This window comes from Gymnogyps californianus, chromosome 5 (genome assembly GCF_018139145.2).
Source record: "Gymnogyps californianus isolate 813 chromosome 5, ASM1813914v2, whole genome shotgun sequence".
In the NCBI taxonomy this organism is placed as follows: Eukaryota; Metazoa; Chordata; class Aves; order Accipitriformes; family Cathartidae; genus Gymnogyps; species Gymnogyps californianus.
Window position 1 is genome coordinate 30,959,781 of NC_059475.1, and position 16,425 is coordinate 30,976,205.

Here is a 16,425-nt window from a genome sequence, read left to right on the forward strand (position 1 = left end):
GCGCTGCCGCTTCCTGGTCTCCCTCTCTTGGGGCTGCCTGTGTCTGCGGTCTCTCCTAGGCCTTGAATCCCGGCCAGGTTTCCGTCAGAGGGTCCCTCCGGCGCGGCCGCTCCCGGGCCGGCTGTCGCCGTGCGCAGCGCTTTGTATCGCCTCCCGCCCCTGCGTGCGGCCGCGGGAGCGAGCGGGGGGCGCCGGGGCTCCGGGAAGTTTGGACTTCCCCGAGATCCTCCGCCTCGTCTCAGCCGGGGCTGGGGCGCTGTGAAGTTTGGGAGGCGTCGGGACGAGGCTCCGAGGCGGGGGCGCTGACGACCCGGTCTCGCAGCGGGAGTTAGAGGGGAAAGGGCCCCTGTAAGCGGCGAAACTCGCCTCTTTTCGCCCGGTTCGTGGCTTCGCCGGTCCCTTTCTGCGTGTGCAACAGCCCGCCAGGCTGCACAAAGGAACAGACGGCCGGGTTCAGCTCGTCCTGCAACGCGCAGGAGGGATTGATGAGCAACAGCGTGCTAGGCGGAGGGCTGCTGTGTGCCCGGGTGAGCGCTGACCACGGGCAAGCATCGCTTCGCTCGATTTTCAGTAGATAATGAAGGGTTAAAACGCAGCTTCTGTTTGGAATGCGCTTAACTCCTTTTATTGCACTTATGGAGATGAACAGTCTTCAAGAATGAAATGATGCATCCCTCAGAAGAGAGTTAACGTCTTGCAGCAGATCCAGTCTACAACTCCTTTGGTCCAGTAGATTTATGTAACCTACTCATTAATGGTTTACGAAATGATAAGGGAGATTTTGGGTTGATTTCTGTGTGCTACTGTGTTTTCAAGGTTGTTGTCAATATTTCTTAATTCAGCTGTCTGGAGTAGGAGATACTTATAACTGTTAACAATGTCTGATTGTACCGTTTAAGGGGTTTTGTTTTGTTTTGTTTTGTTGTTGTTTTGTATTTTTGATCTTCCTGCCTCTCCAGATAGGCTCCTGAATGAGGAGAGTGGGTAAAATGGAAGGCACAGTCATTCTGTTTGGCTACAATATTACTCTAGGTATGGCTTGTAGCAAAAAGTGTAAATATTTAAATGGATTTCTGACTCATCAGTTCTATTTGACTTATTGATCTATGGTTACTGCTAAAACGGTCTTTATGATTATGCAGAAGCTAATAGTTACCATAGAGAAACAGTATTGTTTTTCTGCTCATCAGTGTGTGTTTTCCATTTCTTCATCTCTTGGCAATTCTCTGTGGAAATGCTGCTTTTTTTCCCTTAGCAAAAATCTTACGGAAGAAATAAAAAAATAACGTGAGCAAAGTCCAAAAAAATGAATTTGAGATGTGTTCATCCTTGCCTGTGATTCTTAAACTCTTCTGATAGCCTGAGTTATCCTACGGAAAACTCTTTTTAATCTGTAATTAAGGTGTTGGTTTTAAGCCTCAGTGAAAACTCTGATTTACAGAACTCTAAACGTAACACATCAAAGAAATTTTTTCCTAAAGTATACATATGAAATGCAATTCAAATCAGCCATTTAAATCCTTATTAGCAGAAAATTTATTTTTCAGCCTGGGAATTACTTTCCTGCATTTATTACTTCTCTTAAACGTGTGGAAACTGAAGGTGCATGTAAACTAGACAGAGCAGACAAATTTGTTTATCTTCACACTCTGGCATTGTGAAACCCTCTGATTTTGTATTAGTAGCTTGACAGCATTATGCATTTAGGAAGGAGAAAAACCCAAACCAACAAGCCATGCTGGGCTCTTAAAACTCGCAAGACTTCTAAGTATTACATTTATGTAGTTTGATATAGCTGCTTCGTGTCAGAATGACCTGTAAGTGCTTTGCTTTCCTACCATAATGAGCATGGTGGGATAAAAACTTTCTGAAATGACAGTGAAAATCCTTGCAAAAGTGCTTGCCTCCCCAGGAATAGGGGCTATCAGGAAAACATATTGTAGTAGATTTTTTTTAATCATGTGTTCGTAAGAGCTTGTTACAGCACCGTACAGGATTCTTGAATTCTGCCTATAGCTGTTTTTATTCCGCTAGTAATATTGGTGGAGGTGCATAACATTGGAAAAAAAAGTAAATTGTCCTAATGCTGTAGAAATTAAATCTTCTGTGCTCTAGAAAAGATGTTTTACAGAATTTTCCAGGTAAGAGATTCTCATGGCAGCCTAAGGTGGTGTAATTGCTGACTTTGGGGTCCTATCCTACTTATTGCACTCATCTGACACTCTGCTGACCTTGTTCTTTTTTGGGGGGTGACGGGTCAAGGATTATTTATATTCTTATTTATTTTGCCAGCTTATCAAGCAGGCTTGGTTTAAACTAATGTGAAATCATAGCCTTAGTCTTGCTTTTGGAGTTTATGTTGATCGGTGAGCATATGTTAAAATTATAGATTACTTGTTCAGTCCAGAGATCTCAATTTTAATAGGTGACATTAGAGCATATTGCCTTTCTTTTCCTACAGAATACCAAGCATAAACTTGATCAAGCTAAGACTTGATACATCCTCTACAGTCATGTTATTGCATTACCACCAGAGCAGCTTTGATTTCTCTGGCCAATTTCTCCATTTCTTTTCACCAAAAGGAACTATTTTTCCCTGTTAGTCCTTCTTTGCTGATCCAGCTGAAAATGGTGGTACAGAAAAACGCTGAGCTTCAGTTGGATCAACTGCCTGAACTGGCTGACTTCATGGCTATGCAAATGTTATTGCTTGCATAGGAGGAGGCTGTGACCACTCTTTTCTGAAGCAGCTCTATTTTAGTTTTGCCTAAGCTTGTCAAGAAACTTGGCAGCTTAAACTGGGGCTGTGGTGGTCCTGCCTCCTTCTTGACTGTGCATCTTCCCCTGCTGGCAAGGAAGCCTTTGTGGCTGTGAGTTAAGCAAAGTCAGAGACTTAATCAGGCTGGTAATGAATTGCTTTTTTGTTTTGTTGGATTTTGGCTGGATCATGTCTCTGAACTGACTGACCATCCAGGTCAGGGGGTGGAAATGGGACTTCCCGTTGAAGTGAATGAGATAGGCAGTGGGAGATGGGGCCATAGTAGCTCTGATTTGAATTTCCTTGAGCTTTTCTGGAACCGTATCTTTCCATCAACACGACCTGGATTAACAAAGACCTATAGCAAACTGGTTTAAGCTGGCTTGGCTGATAAAACCTCAAATAAATTGGAGAGTGTTCTTCTGTTTTTCTCAGCTGGCATGTTGATGTGGGTGGTAACAGCAGTGAGTGGAGGATGAGGAGCTATGGATGGGCTAAGCACAGTAACCTCAGACTGACACAGCTGTGTCTGGAAGAGGATTTGTTCTCATCTTAATTGTGGGATCCATCAAATACCCATTTTGATCTGATGTACTTTACAGTGTGTAGTTAAAGCAGATGTTGCATCAGAAGAAGAAAACTTTCATAACAAGCAAGATCAGGAAGACTATTCCACTGTGCAGGAGGCAGTGTTTTTGTTTTTTTTTTCTTTTCATTTTTATTGACCGAGACTCGCAAGCATTAGTAGGGTGCCATCAGTCTAGAAGTATAAATGGCATCATGTCATGTGTTACTGCAGTTACACATTCATGCAGAATCCTTTTAAGCGTGTTGTAGGAGATACCTCTCTGAAAACTTGAATTGCTTTGTTCAGCATTTGTCCTTACAGAGTAGTTCTTTGTAGAATCCTGGTGTTCTGTGGTTATCAGATGTGATGGCTTAAAGATGTTTCTGCATAGTAATTTATGTATCTTCTGTTTCTGCAGAGTTGTGACTGAAGGTGTGTCAGGACAAATGATTTGTGTGTGAGAAATTGGCTGAAAGAGGAATATGGATGCCAAAATGTGAAGGTGCTCTTGAGGAAAATGTGAAGCCGTTCATTTCAGAGTTTGGAGGTCAGAAACAAGCTCTTGGCTTCTTTGAGTGCTGAATCTGTAGGATTTTTGAGATTTTACTGGTGGGTTTTGATATTGAAGCCAGAACCAAAGTTGTTATCCTCCTAAGTGAAAGAGTGGTTTCAAAGAATGTATTAAGACTTGGACCACAATGTTTGGAATTTTTTCTGGTTACCTTTCCTTTTCTAGGAAACAACAATCTGGAACTTCCTGGTGAATTGGATTGTAAACGGTACTCTTTAATCTTTAGGTATACCCAGAGAGTTTATTAATCAGAACTGCTTTCTGTAGGTATGTACTTGGTCATTGGCCTGGGCTTCTTCACAGGGCACAGATCTAGGAGCTACAAGTACTACTGAGGCTATTACGAAAAAACATGTACTGGTGCACTTGGCCAGAACCACTCTTAATGTATGCTAACTGTTCTTAATCTGGATGTGACCCCTTTTAGTCAGTTTATTTTTCTAGGGAAAAAAACCCAAACCGTAAGGGTCTCTCATTGCTTCTACTTTTAATGTTGTTTAAACTTGATTAATGCAGTTCAAGGCTGTGTCGAGGCTCTACTCTCAGCGGTGAACTGATTTTAGACTGTCAAAGAAGCTTGTTTCTGTAATCCACCAGGACTAGAGATGCCTTGGCTTTTCCAAGGCTGTGCAGTTTGCTGATGGGCACCACTGAGTGTGTAACTGCTAAACTCTCCTAGTTACTCATTTTGCCTTGCAAGTGAATGCTTAGTGGCTGTTAAATGCTTGGGTCTTTAGTTAGCTGATATCTTCGTGTGTTGACTTAAGATTTTGAGTGAGGATAGTCTGCTTTCAAAGGCATTAATTCATCAACTGCTGAAGTAAAAATCTGTGGAGACATGGGAATTTGTTCCCCGTACAGAGGAATAACACAAATAGAAACTTGGTTCACAATTGATATAGGCCGGGTCTGACTTTTGTTTAGTAACTAATGGTAAAAGTGTTGGATTTGTATTTTTACTTTGTATGCACAGTATGAGGGAAAAGCAAGTATGTTCCTTCCTTCTAAATGTGTTTAACAGTAATCTTCTAATTTTGTTCTTGGATTTTTTTCTGGAACTCAGTAGCGCTAGAACAGTTTATGTGAAGCAAATAGCCAACTACCGTAGTCCCATGAAACTTAATTGCTGGCTTGGCTTTTTGCTCTAATATTTGTTTCTTACTCAAAGTAATAACCTAAATTCTGTGGAAAATAATCAGTGGGTACTTTTTCTCATAAAAGGACAGTTGATACTCATTTGATTTGTACAGGTCGCTGTAACAGCAGGGCTACAGAGCCATATAGGCTGTGCTCTGGGGGTTGTGGCTGGCTCATGTCTCGGCAGCGGGACAGATGAATTTTGCAGCCTTTTCCCCTGCTTTACTAATAGGCCTTTGTAAAGTAGATACTTTATTTTAAGGCTGGCTATTTTATTGTCAAAGTCTGCTTAACAGGATATTTCTGCTGACTATTTTTCATTTACAAGAATGAGATGTGATGCTGTTTCCAAAAAGCCTGTGAGGCTTAATCTGGTCTAAAAAGCCCGAGAAAGAATTTACCTGTCATTAAGGTGGTACTGGTCAAGGTTTAGTGCTTTGTGCTGGGCCGGGGTTCCTGTGCAGGTTCTTCCTTGTAGTGCCGATCAATGCAGAGTCTGCATTTATGTTGAGTCATTGCCTTTCAGGTTGAAATGTGTATCACCTGTGTGTCAGATTCCCTAACCCAGCCTGAAAATACCGTGTATGAGAATTAGAGTGTCTGGTTTAAGATCTTATGTAGACCAGGTTTTATAGGATTCAGTGGTTGTGATATTGGTTTTGCTTTTCGTATTTTAGCAGATATTTACTGATATAGTGGCTCTTTGGGGTTTCTTTCCTTCCCCTCTCCCCCAGTGAATTATCAGTCTAGTTAATAGTTGGAATTAATTGTGCACTCTCTCCTATTAACAGGCCTTGAACATTATCAGAGGTTAATTTAATATTAAAGTGTTCAATTTTGCTTGCATCTGTAAATTTTGGTATTTCTGCATAGGTTACAGTGTCTACGTGAAAAGCATCTCTTATGTAACATGCTCTTTCTTTAGCTGGATTTGCATGGGGTTGGCTTTGAAAGTGTGTCATGACATTTGTATACATGTTTGTTTACACGTTAGGATTACTTGCTCTTTTTTTAAATGGTATGAATTTGTTTTTCAGAGGCAATTTGTTAGTTTAAAGTGCCTCTCAACTGTGCCATGCATGGATTTTCATATGTAAAGAAAGTAGCCTGTAAAAAGCCACTCGGTCTTTGAGCAACTGGGCAGCCCTGCGTATTTCTCTTAGCTTGGTAGCAGAAAGCCAGCCTCATGCAAGGGAATGAAGGACTGCAATTCAATCGGCCTGTGTCTTTTTACCAGGATATTTACTGAAAGCTTCTATAAAGTAGTTATTTTTATAACAGCCTTTTCATAGTTGATTGTATATTTTTTTTAATCTAAGCTATGTCTTGAATTTACTGTATGCAGCTGGCAAGTAGACAAGAGTCACTGAATGCTTTGTCAAACTCTCTGAGTGTTTTGGATAGGTGCATCATGCTAATATTGAATATGGATTGTTTATAATTTCATTTAAATGTCTGTAATAGTGTTATGTGGCTTTTTTTTTTCTTCAGGTTTTATTTTGTCTGGTCAAATTCTGACCCGCTAGCTTAGATGGCCTAGAGACTCCTCCACCAGTCGGTAATAAATGGGATGGTAACAAAGTTAAGTAATTTCTCTGCTGCCCCGAGGAATAGCACAGTGGTACATCAAGATAATTTTTAGGTTTTCTCTTAGCCTTTTACCAACCTGAATACTTTGTGTCTTGGATTTTCATAAGGAGTTCTCGAAGTCTGTGAGTGTTATCCTCCAAATAAGGTCACTGTTATTTTTTCCTCAATACTGCAACACAAATGTTCGTAATTGTTCAAAGGCATTAAAGGAAAGCTTGTAAGATTGGCTTGGCACAAACCTGAGCAGCCAAAATATATAAATATTTCTTTGCTGTCTAGTGAGGTAGGGTACACCCTCTTAAAGAAGTGTACGCATAGTACTATCTGAAAGTTTTCCTTATTCTTAAAGGTACAGAATTTGTGCCTCAGAAATGACCTTTATTGACGTATATGACATAATACAATTTCATGTCCATTACCTCACATTTCAGACATGGTCCTGTACTTCAATTTTATTTTCAGTTGTAATCAGTTATTTTCTGTGTAATTAACTCTTGCTTTGGACATAATTTGTTTTGCGTGCAAGAGTTTGTTCTCAAGGTAGTCATGTCCACATAGTGTTTAGTATCTTGCCCATGCGTGGACCAGGAATGTAACTGGGACTAGAAAAAGTCAACGTGGTTTGTCTGGCTACAGTATTTGTTGACTTTAAGCTAAGGACCCAGTTTTGCAAATCTTACAGAGTAAACAATATTCATCATTCAAGAGGAAAAAAAAATTGACTCTAACACATACTAATTTAACAACTGTTAAATTGCTATTCTAGTACTGCAGATTTAGTTCTTCCTTTCTTCTGAGGCAGGCAGTGCTGAGGTAGAAATACAGATACACCAAATATAGTGAGGTCCTGTGAACTGTGGAAGTGTTATTCTTGTTTTGAAAATCCTAAGGATGATAAAAATGTTCATAAAAATAATTATTTTTGAGGAAATCCAGGATGAAAATCTATCTGAGTCTGTCTTAATTTCCTTATTCTTCAATTTCCTGTCTTAATTTCTTAATAATGTACTGCAGTGCTTTGCTGTGAATGAGTATGGTCACTTGGTTGGAAAAAAACAATTTTCCACAAAATGGCCTGCCTTTTCCTGTTGGATGTTGTCTCTCACCCGCAGGAATTTGGTTCGATAGTTTATTACTCTCTTTCATCTCCTGTATTTCAGAAAAAAAAAAAAAATTAGGTATTCAGAGGTAAGAAACTTTTTAGAAATGTGATGTATCCTGGAATTGTCTGAGATGCTGGATTGTGACTTATCTCTAGTCTTCCCTGATGACAGCTAAGCTTCTTGCACTTCTGGATTGCAGTTTAGCATCCCAGGACTGTTTGATTGTATATTCCTTTCTGGAATTGAATAAACGATAAAAACAATTTCTTTTTTCCAGGTTTGTTTTCAACAGGATCAGTTCCCTGTTTCCACTTCTGCAAGCGCTGGCACTGGAGCTTTGGGTGGGGGAGAAAGAGCAGAGGGGCTGTGCTGTTCCTGTAAGGAAGTGACATGGATGCGGTGCATAAGGCTAATGAAACTATGAGCTAGTACATTTTGGAAGTGGTCCTGCCTGCCTGCCTCCCTTGCCCTCAAAAGGTCCCACCTGAGATGAAGATTATGCATTCAGGAGCTCTTTCCCTGGAGTTTCTTCTAGATGCATAAGTGATCTCTGCATAGGAGCGAGGCCGCCAGTAATGTGGCACAGGTAATGATGGCTCTGTGCCTCTTCAGTAGAGAGGCATCTGTAGCTCTGGTTATGTGAGCAACCAACTGCTGATTGTCTTGCCATAGGATGTTGGTTTCAGAGATGAGAACACATCTCAAATCCATCAGTGATGGTAGATCTCCTGACTACTACCACATTGTCTTGCTGTCTGCTTCTAGTAGATGCCACGATGTTATCTGAACAAACTGGGTTCTGCTCTTTGCCTTAGCCCTTGCTCCCCATATAGTATATCACAGTCCAGTGGCCAGACTTAGTTTGTCCCTCACATAATAGCCCTAGAAGTAGGGGTTTCTGCAAGTAAAGGCTGTGCAGCCTTCCAACTACAAGTAAATAGTAGTAATTGAATGGATGTCTTGCTTTTTATGGCATTAGATCAAGCGGGAAATGGAATCAATTGGTGTGGGCAAAATGTAGGCAAATGCTACAATGATTAATGAGGTGATTGTGAAGATACGGTTTATCTTGCTAATGATAATGTTACCTTTGGGGGAAAAAAAAGTAGTCCCAAAATCTTCCTTCCTTCAGATTTTCTACAAAGAATGGGAAACTTAATTTCTTTTATGGAGCTATGCTATGGGGTTGGGTTTTTTGTTTCCCTTCGTGCATTGTCTCTGGCTCCAGTTACATCTAAAAACGTACAAACATGCTTACTCCAGTCTTCTTAATGTGGCTTTTACGTAAATGACTGCTTATTGTTCAGTTTACTGCCTCAGTGTTTGGTCTAGGTAAATTCTGCATAAGCTTCCTTTCTGCTTTCAAAGACAGTCTTTCAACTTTCTAATGTGCAGCATTCTGCTGTGAGACATATCATGTGTAAAAACTGATTAGTTGCAACTATGGTTGCCTTTATCTTCATGAAATAGCTCATGATTTGTTGACTCATCTATTTGAGATGGCATTGCATCTGGTCTAGTTCTGTGCAGAGATGCTAGATCAATCTACTGTGAATTGCTATCCCAGTTTCTTCGGTGGAAAGGGCCTGGCATCTGCCAGTCTTGTGTCATATCACCCCCAAATCCTGAGGACTGCTGTTCTATGGTAGGTGTAAAATGGCTATAGCTGTAGTATTTTGAAATTCAGGTTAGAATTAATTCCGTCTTCCCAGACTTGCTTTCAGATATACTTTGTGGCATTTGTGGATATCGCCAGCAGTTCATGGCCGAAAATTGTGTTTTTACACTGCACTTTCCTTGGTTTACCATATGGTGCAGCATTTATAAGGCATGTATGGCTGGCAGGGCTCTAAACAATACTGGCTTAAAGCTGCAGGCCTAATTCTTGGGACATTCTGTTTTCAGAAAGTGGGGAATGGTGCCAGTGTGGAATACGCTGGGAATTGCTTCTCTTGACAGCTATTTACATGTAACTGTGAATTGCCCTTCCACTCAGGACTTAATAGCTCTTAAGGTCTAAGCAAAGTAGTTTGTTGAATTCTGGTAATTCTCAGCTCTTGCTTCTTTTAGGCATGTCAGAATGGTTGAAGACAATTATTAGTTTAGGGAAGTAGCAAGGATGGTCTTGGGGTTTTTTTGTTTAGTTTTTTTCTCAGAAGCACTATATTAGGTGTTTTCATCTTTTAAAAGCAAACAAATAGTAGTCACCGTGTCAGGTGTCATTAAAGAGTACTTATTTAGCTTCAGTAGGCTGTTAAAAAAAAAAAAGTAATGTTCCCCTAGTAATCCTGGTATCGAGTGTATGGACATCAATCTCATTTATGCTTAGGTGCTAAAGCAAGCTGCATTACTGTATTAAATTAGATATTGCAGAATTCTGCGTTTACTTTGGGGACTTCATTATCTGCTGTTTTAAGTTTGGAACTGGGTTACAGAAGTCCCTGGGTTTTAATGGTAATTCTTTCCTTTCATGAAATTCAGAAGTTGTTTTTATTTTCCTGAAGATAGGAATTCATGTCCCCGTACCCCCCTCACAGGTCTTTAGTCCCAATAAGATTTGTAAAGGACTTAAGCAAGAGACCTGTCATTAATATATGTTATTTTCTTACAGTTATAATTTCCTAATGGAGTTGGGATTATTTAAGTTCAGATGCATGGAAAATGTGTGAGGTGGTTACTGTTTAGATTGTAACATATTTCATTACTTTCAGTCTTGTCCAGAGCAAAATTAGGGCAGTTCTTCACATCCATTTAAGGTTTTTATGACTCATTTTTTTGGGAATAGAAATATCACTTATGGTTTATCTGAAAGATGATCAGAATAGTTTAGCATGCTTAAAATTCTCCTTTATTTTGCAGTTAGTCTGTGTAGTGGTTGTGTAGTGGTCTTTAAGCAGGTAGCAGAACATTTCTTTAACTGTGACTAATGGAACATCTGAATATCAGAAATTCAGTTTAACAGGAAGGGGGAGAGGCAGGACAGTAGCAGATTGTATAATTCTGTGTTCGATCAGTGAAATAAATCCAATGCGTAGGACTCATTCAAAATAGAATTCTTGTGGTACACAGAAAGTAAAGGATGTTGAAGAAAATTGCAAATTCTTTGCTGATTTTGCAAACTAAAATGTTCCATGGTGTGGCGGAGGTTTGTTGAAGAGGAGGTTGGTTGATGGATCCTCTCTTTTTTTTTTTTCCTTTTCTTCTTTCCTTAACCTTCTCCCACAGAAACTTCAAGGCAAAAGGTGCAGGTTCTTTTTAGTGAAAGACAAACTTGTGAGATCTGGCTTAGTTTGTATTTTGTTCTACAGGTCTATTTGCTAACAGGTTATTTAGGGTTAAATCCAGGAGACACAAATTTTGCAAAATTAATGTTTAGGTTCTTGGCATGCCAGACTCAGGATTGTGAATCATGTTTTGGTTCTCCTGTGTGGTGCATGGTGGACAGTTAGGAATGTGAGAATCTCATTGAAAAGAAAGGGTATTTACTGCTCAGCATAGCAAATAAAACACAGAGACGAGACTCGAGTCTTCTTACTTCTTAGGGTTAAGGTGCCACACTGTAAGCTGCAAGATGCTTACAACCCTTGGGATTTATAGTTGGAAGCCTCTTTTGAAGTTTAAAACATTTCTGTGGTTCATGGGTCATTCCTTCTAAAATACCACTGAAGGAGCTGGTAGATGTGCCTCTAGGCAGTGTTATGACATTCAGAGAAACAGCCGGGGGTGTGAGCTGTAAGCTCAAAAATGTATTTCCCAAGCAAGTCCTGTTCACTAACAAGTACTTTTGATCCTGGCAATGACACTACTGAGGATGTCTAAGGATGGCCCTGGATATCTCATGAATTCTTAACCTGACTGCTGCCACTGGAAGAACTGGTCTCATTGCCCATCATGTGCTTCTGCTGCATCTTTTGTGTTTGACTCTTTCGTAAACCATAACCATTCAATGAAACCAGCAAAAAGTGAGTATTTTCTGCTGCTGTGATGAGCTGAATTGTCTCCAAGTGGTCTGGCAAACGCTGGTGTAAGGGAGAAAGGGAACTAGGGGGAGCAACAGGCAGTTGGATTGGTACAACCACCTCCTGCAACCTGGTCTTAAAAGGGAAGGGATCGTAGTTTACATTGGTTTAGGTTCTCCAATGCAGGGAATAGAGAAGATAATTTGCAGCTAGTTAAACCTAGCTTGGATTTCCATGTGGAAGTGGCATGCTGATGATTTTTGAGATGGTAGGAGAGCAAAAAAGTTGTTTGTGTGTTTTTTGGGGGGCAAGTTGCACAAAGTAGTAAACAGAAAAGGAGTCGCCCTTGAAAAAGTACAGTGTTTCAACTTTTTATGAGGGGGAAGTGTTTTATGTCATCACTTTGAAGATGTTCCTCATTCCAAAAAAATGTAATAGAAGATGCACTGGACTAGAGAGGTGGGCCAAGGGCAAGCATGACCTTCAAACGCAGTTGTCAGGGCCCCCTTCTGAAGGAGGAGAGGATGGTGGAAGTTGTGGTGACTGACTTGGGGACTGTGGGGCGCCTTTTTTTTTTTCCTTTAGTGTATGGATGTAACACTCTTACTTGGTATGTGTGGCTTTTTGCTTTGAACGAGAGCTACTTGGTCAAATGGCAGCTAGGTTGGTGTTAGGTTGATAGTGGTGGGGAAGTACCAGGTTTGAGGAGATCTGTCGGGTGCCTGAGCTGTGTAGCCATGACTAGAGGGAACAAGTGCTGGGCTTGCATGAGAACAGGTGCGTTAGAGAACTTCACTTACACAAAAGCTTAAGCAATGGCAAACTTTAGGCTGTGAGAGGAAGGAGGTTATTGCTTGTGGGTCCTTAATGTCTGTTTTCATCTCACCCCATTGCCGACTGCTCTTCTCTCTGCCTCTCGGGGGAAGGAAGAGGAACCTCTTGTCTGTGTAGTCTGCCTAGGAAACCTCATTTATTTCAGGAGCCACCTCTTACAATACAGAGAGCTCTGAGCATTGATTTTTTTGAGACAGATGCTCTAATGGAAATAAGCATTTATATGCTAGTTTGTGAAATTTCTTCATTTAATCAGGTCTTGCTTTCAGACAGGCTGCATCAAACACAGCAGAATTTGTATTTCTGTGCTTGAAACCCTGAGGCACCAGGGAGTGCAGGTGCAGCCACTTGCCCTAACTGTTCATAACAATCCATAGAAGTCTGTATTTCACTTGTTAAAGATGTGGGACCATCGATTCACTGTATCTAACCTGTTACAGGCCATAGCTGTGACATGGTCACTCTGTTACGGTGTTCTGTGTTACTGAAGCATCAAGTCAGTACCTTTAATGTTAACTACCACTTACCTTTCTAGCAAAAGGGTGTAGCAGTACCAGGTACCCACATCTGGACTGGTAACGTTGTAGCTGATTATCAGGCTGTTAGTCCCCAAACAAGGTCTGCCAAGAGTACAGAATTTCTGGGGGAAAAAAAAAATTGTTAGCTTTAAATAGCCTGTGCAAGGAAACCTAAAGTATAGTTGAGCTCAATTGAGTTTGAAAATTCATCACATGGACTAGTTATTAGTGAGGTAAACATCTTGTATTTATGGAAGAGCTAAAGAATTTTAGCCATGAAAGAAATGCTGTGTGATTATAGACTCAGTAAAATTTATTTGGGTAGGAGGAAGTGTTTAATTTCAGTCTGCTCCAGCCAACTTTTCTGTAATAGTCTGTGATGCTAAATGCCAAGTAATCACTGTTTTTAAGTTATTTTGAAGTACACTTGCATGTTACATAGAACTTAGGAGAAGAAACTGAATATTAAGTACACTTTGATCTGTTTTCCTGGTAAAGATGCCTGCTGTGTTTATTCAGCTATACCTTAGTACTTTATCCTTAACATTTCTATGGAATTTTCTGACTTTGTTAGTTTGCAGTCTCTTTTTCTTTAAAGAGTGGTGATTGAGCATTGCTGTGTGCAAGTCTGACTTTAAACAGGCAGTAAACAGCAGAGTTTGAAACGTGGTTTCCCAGTTTGTTTAGTTCTGTGATGAGGACAGCTGATCTAGAAAAATCTTAATGGGATTCTGTATGCTTTGATTTTATTAAAAGGAGTCTGGTTTTGCCCAAAACTTCGCAACACAACTTTTGTAGGTTCAGTTTTATTGCAGATGCAGAACTGTGTGTGCCATTATAAAGTCCAGGTGCTTTTGCCATTTAAACACTTGTAATCTAGTCCTACTCTTTGCTTTAAAAGCCTCTAAATTTGTTAGTATTAGTAATTCACTGATAGGACGTTATTGGGGCTTGAGTTGTAGTAGGAATGGTCAATTTTGAGAAATGAGAGTGTGTACTTTTCTCCCTACCCCCTTCATTCTGGTGTGTGACCAAATGGACAGCTTATTTGCTGTGGCACAGCTGTGATTTGACTCTTTGCCAAATGGAGGTGTCAGGTCTCCTGTGTGTTAATGTCATAAAGGTGATCCAGTAAGCTGTATGCATGTGTTGAATAAATCTTGGTTTTATGCCTAAAGTAATGAGGGGTTATTTGTATGATGGTGTCTTCAAAAATGGGTGTTCTGGTGTTTCTAGAAAAGTTCTACCAGTTGTTCTACTAATTCATAAATCTCTACGTATAGACAGGCATTCAGATTTTTAAAGTCAGAGGCTTTATCTATTCCAAGCAAAGCAGAATCAGGTGTCTTGTCCCTGTTTTGCTGGAGACTAAGATCAAAATTCTTTCTGAATATGACAAGCAACTCTTGCATTGTTTTGTGAAACTGATTTTTTAAAAAATTTTTTATATTTTTATTTTTTTAATCCCGTGATGCCTTCGTCTTTGTGAAATAGCTTGTACATGGGCACAGGGGTTCTGCTGATAGATGTCAGAGTGGGCTTCCTGAAAGTGAAGTATGAGACTTGTGCTTAGGCATGGAGATACTCCTACCTTAAGAAGATAGCTGCAGGGAAGTCTGAGCCCGAAGAAAACAGTAAATAATGGATGCTTTTGAGCACTGCTTAATACAAAGGAGGTGTTAGAGTAATGACAGCAATTGATAATCCAAGTTATTTGCTGACATCCTCCCTCCTGAAATGATTACTATGTAACTCACTTAATTTTCTTAAATTATAGTGAGAATGAATTGCCTTTGGTAAGTTGCCTTCAGTCCAGCTTGGTTTATCCAACTTGTTTAATTCTGATAGCAGCTACTTCAGATTCTGACTTTGCAACTGTTCCAATGCAACTTCTCTCAGAACAAGCTCTTCACTATCGGTGTGAACAGGTTCGTTTCAAAGTGAAGAGTTTAACAGAAATTGAACTAGGAAAAAGGCTGAGAGTCTTCAAAGTGAGAATGCCTATTAATGGAAACATTGTGTGAGGCTTTTGGAGAGCAGTTTTTGTTTGATTCTGAAATAGTCTGGATGAAGTCCACCTTTTTAAAGTTGATATTTAAAGTTTTTTTTCTCTTATTTCATAAAACTTGATTATGACTAAAATGAATTTTCTTCTTGTCAAACCCAGTTTCCCATTATTCTTCAAGTGGGAAAGCTTAAAAGCTTAAAACTTTTAGAAAACTTGAAAGGGCAGATCTTATCCTGGAAAGGCACATTTTCATACTGAGTAGATGAAACAACATTTCCTGCTTCTTTCTTAGTGAGGCATGCTTGCTCAGAACAGGCAAAGCCTAAGAGGAAGGTTTTACATGGATATAGTTTCCAGCTCTTGTGCCTTTATATCAGCACCCTTCCTTTCAATCTCACAAGTGTTTTCAGGAGGACTTGCAGCCTGCTGCTGCTGTAGGTCAAAGATCAGGTGCTGGTTTCAGAGCGATTGCTAACCTACAGGCTGTAGAGACCTCTGACTAAATTGTGCAAGTGAAGATCTTCTGCAGAAGCACTGGAGGACTCAGTGCAAGGTTATTTTCCAGTGAAGTGGTTTGTTTTATTAGCACAGAGATAATGGTGTCTGCACCAGAGAAGTACTAGCAACATGAGTGGAGAAATGTGTTGCTTTAAAACTCTTGCTATTCAAGGTATGTTCTGCCTTGTGGCTCTTAGGTCCCACACTAGGGTAACGTAAGCAATGATCCTGGAGGAGGCAGGTGTAAGACAAGCTTTTTCTTTCTCCCACGGTCTTATTTTAGTTTTGATCTTTTTTTCATTTTCAGGGGTTAAAAAATACATTAGTTCCTGAAGACAAAAGAGTGTGTTCAAAAGACACTTCAAGGGGAAAAAAAAAATATAAGAAATTAAGTAATTAGAGGTTGTAAGTACACAGTGAGGACTGTCTGTTTAAATAGAAGTGACTTGCAAAGCTTGTGTGTTTTTTTTTTTCTTTACGGATGCTGGAGCCACAAGGTCTACCATGATTCTTTTAAAATCAATTCTGGATACGAAAGTGAGGGGAAGATCTCAGTTATGATAAGTCACAAGTCTGTAATTTCATTTTGCAATTAGTTCAGTCATGCCAACTGAAGCTTTTCAGGCTCATAAATTTAGTAGTGTTCATGATTATCTAACAATTAGAATTTGTGTTAAAATACAGAGACTTAAACACCCAGAAATCCTCTGTGACTGGCTTTGAGAGTGAAGATATATCCACTGAAGCAGACAACGTAATTCTTAAATGCTGGGTAAGCTGGAAAATAACAAAGACTGAAAATGGGTAATGTTTTTCAACTACAGGACTTAAAATATGAAGCCTTGTCTGTAGAATCCTTCCTGTAAAGGCAATTTTAACCT

General features: G+C 40.0%; 1 protein-coding gene across 10 annotated transcripts in view; it reads left to right on the forward strand.

Annotated features, from left to right (window-relative positions):
• NUMB (NUMB endocytic adaptor protein) overlaps positions 1-16,425 on the forward strand; it is a 98,239-nt gene that overhangs the window by 414 nt on the left and 81,400 nt on the right. The gene's annotated exons all lie outside the window — the stretch shown is intronic.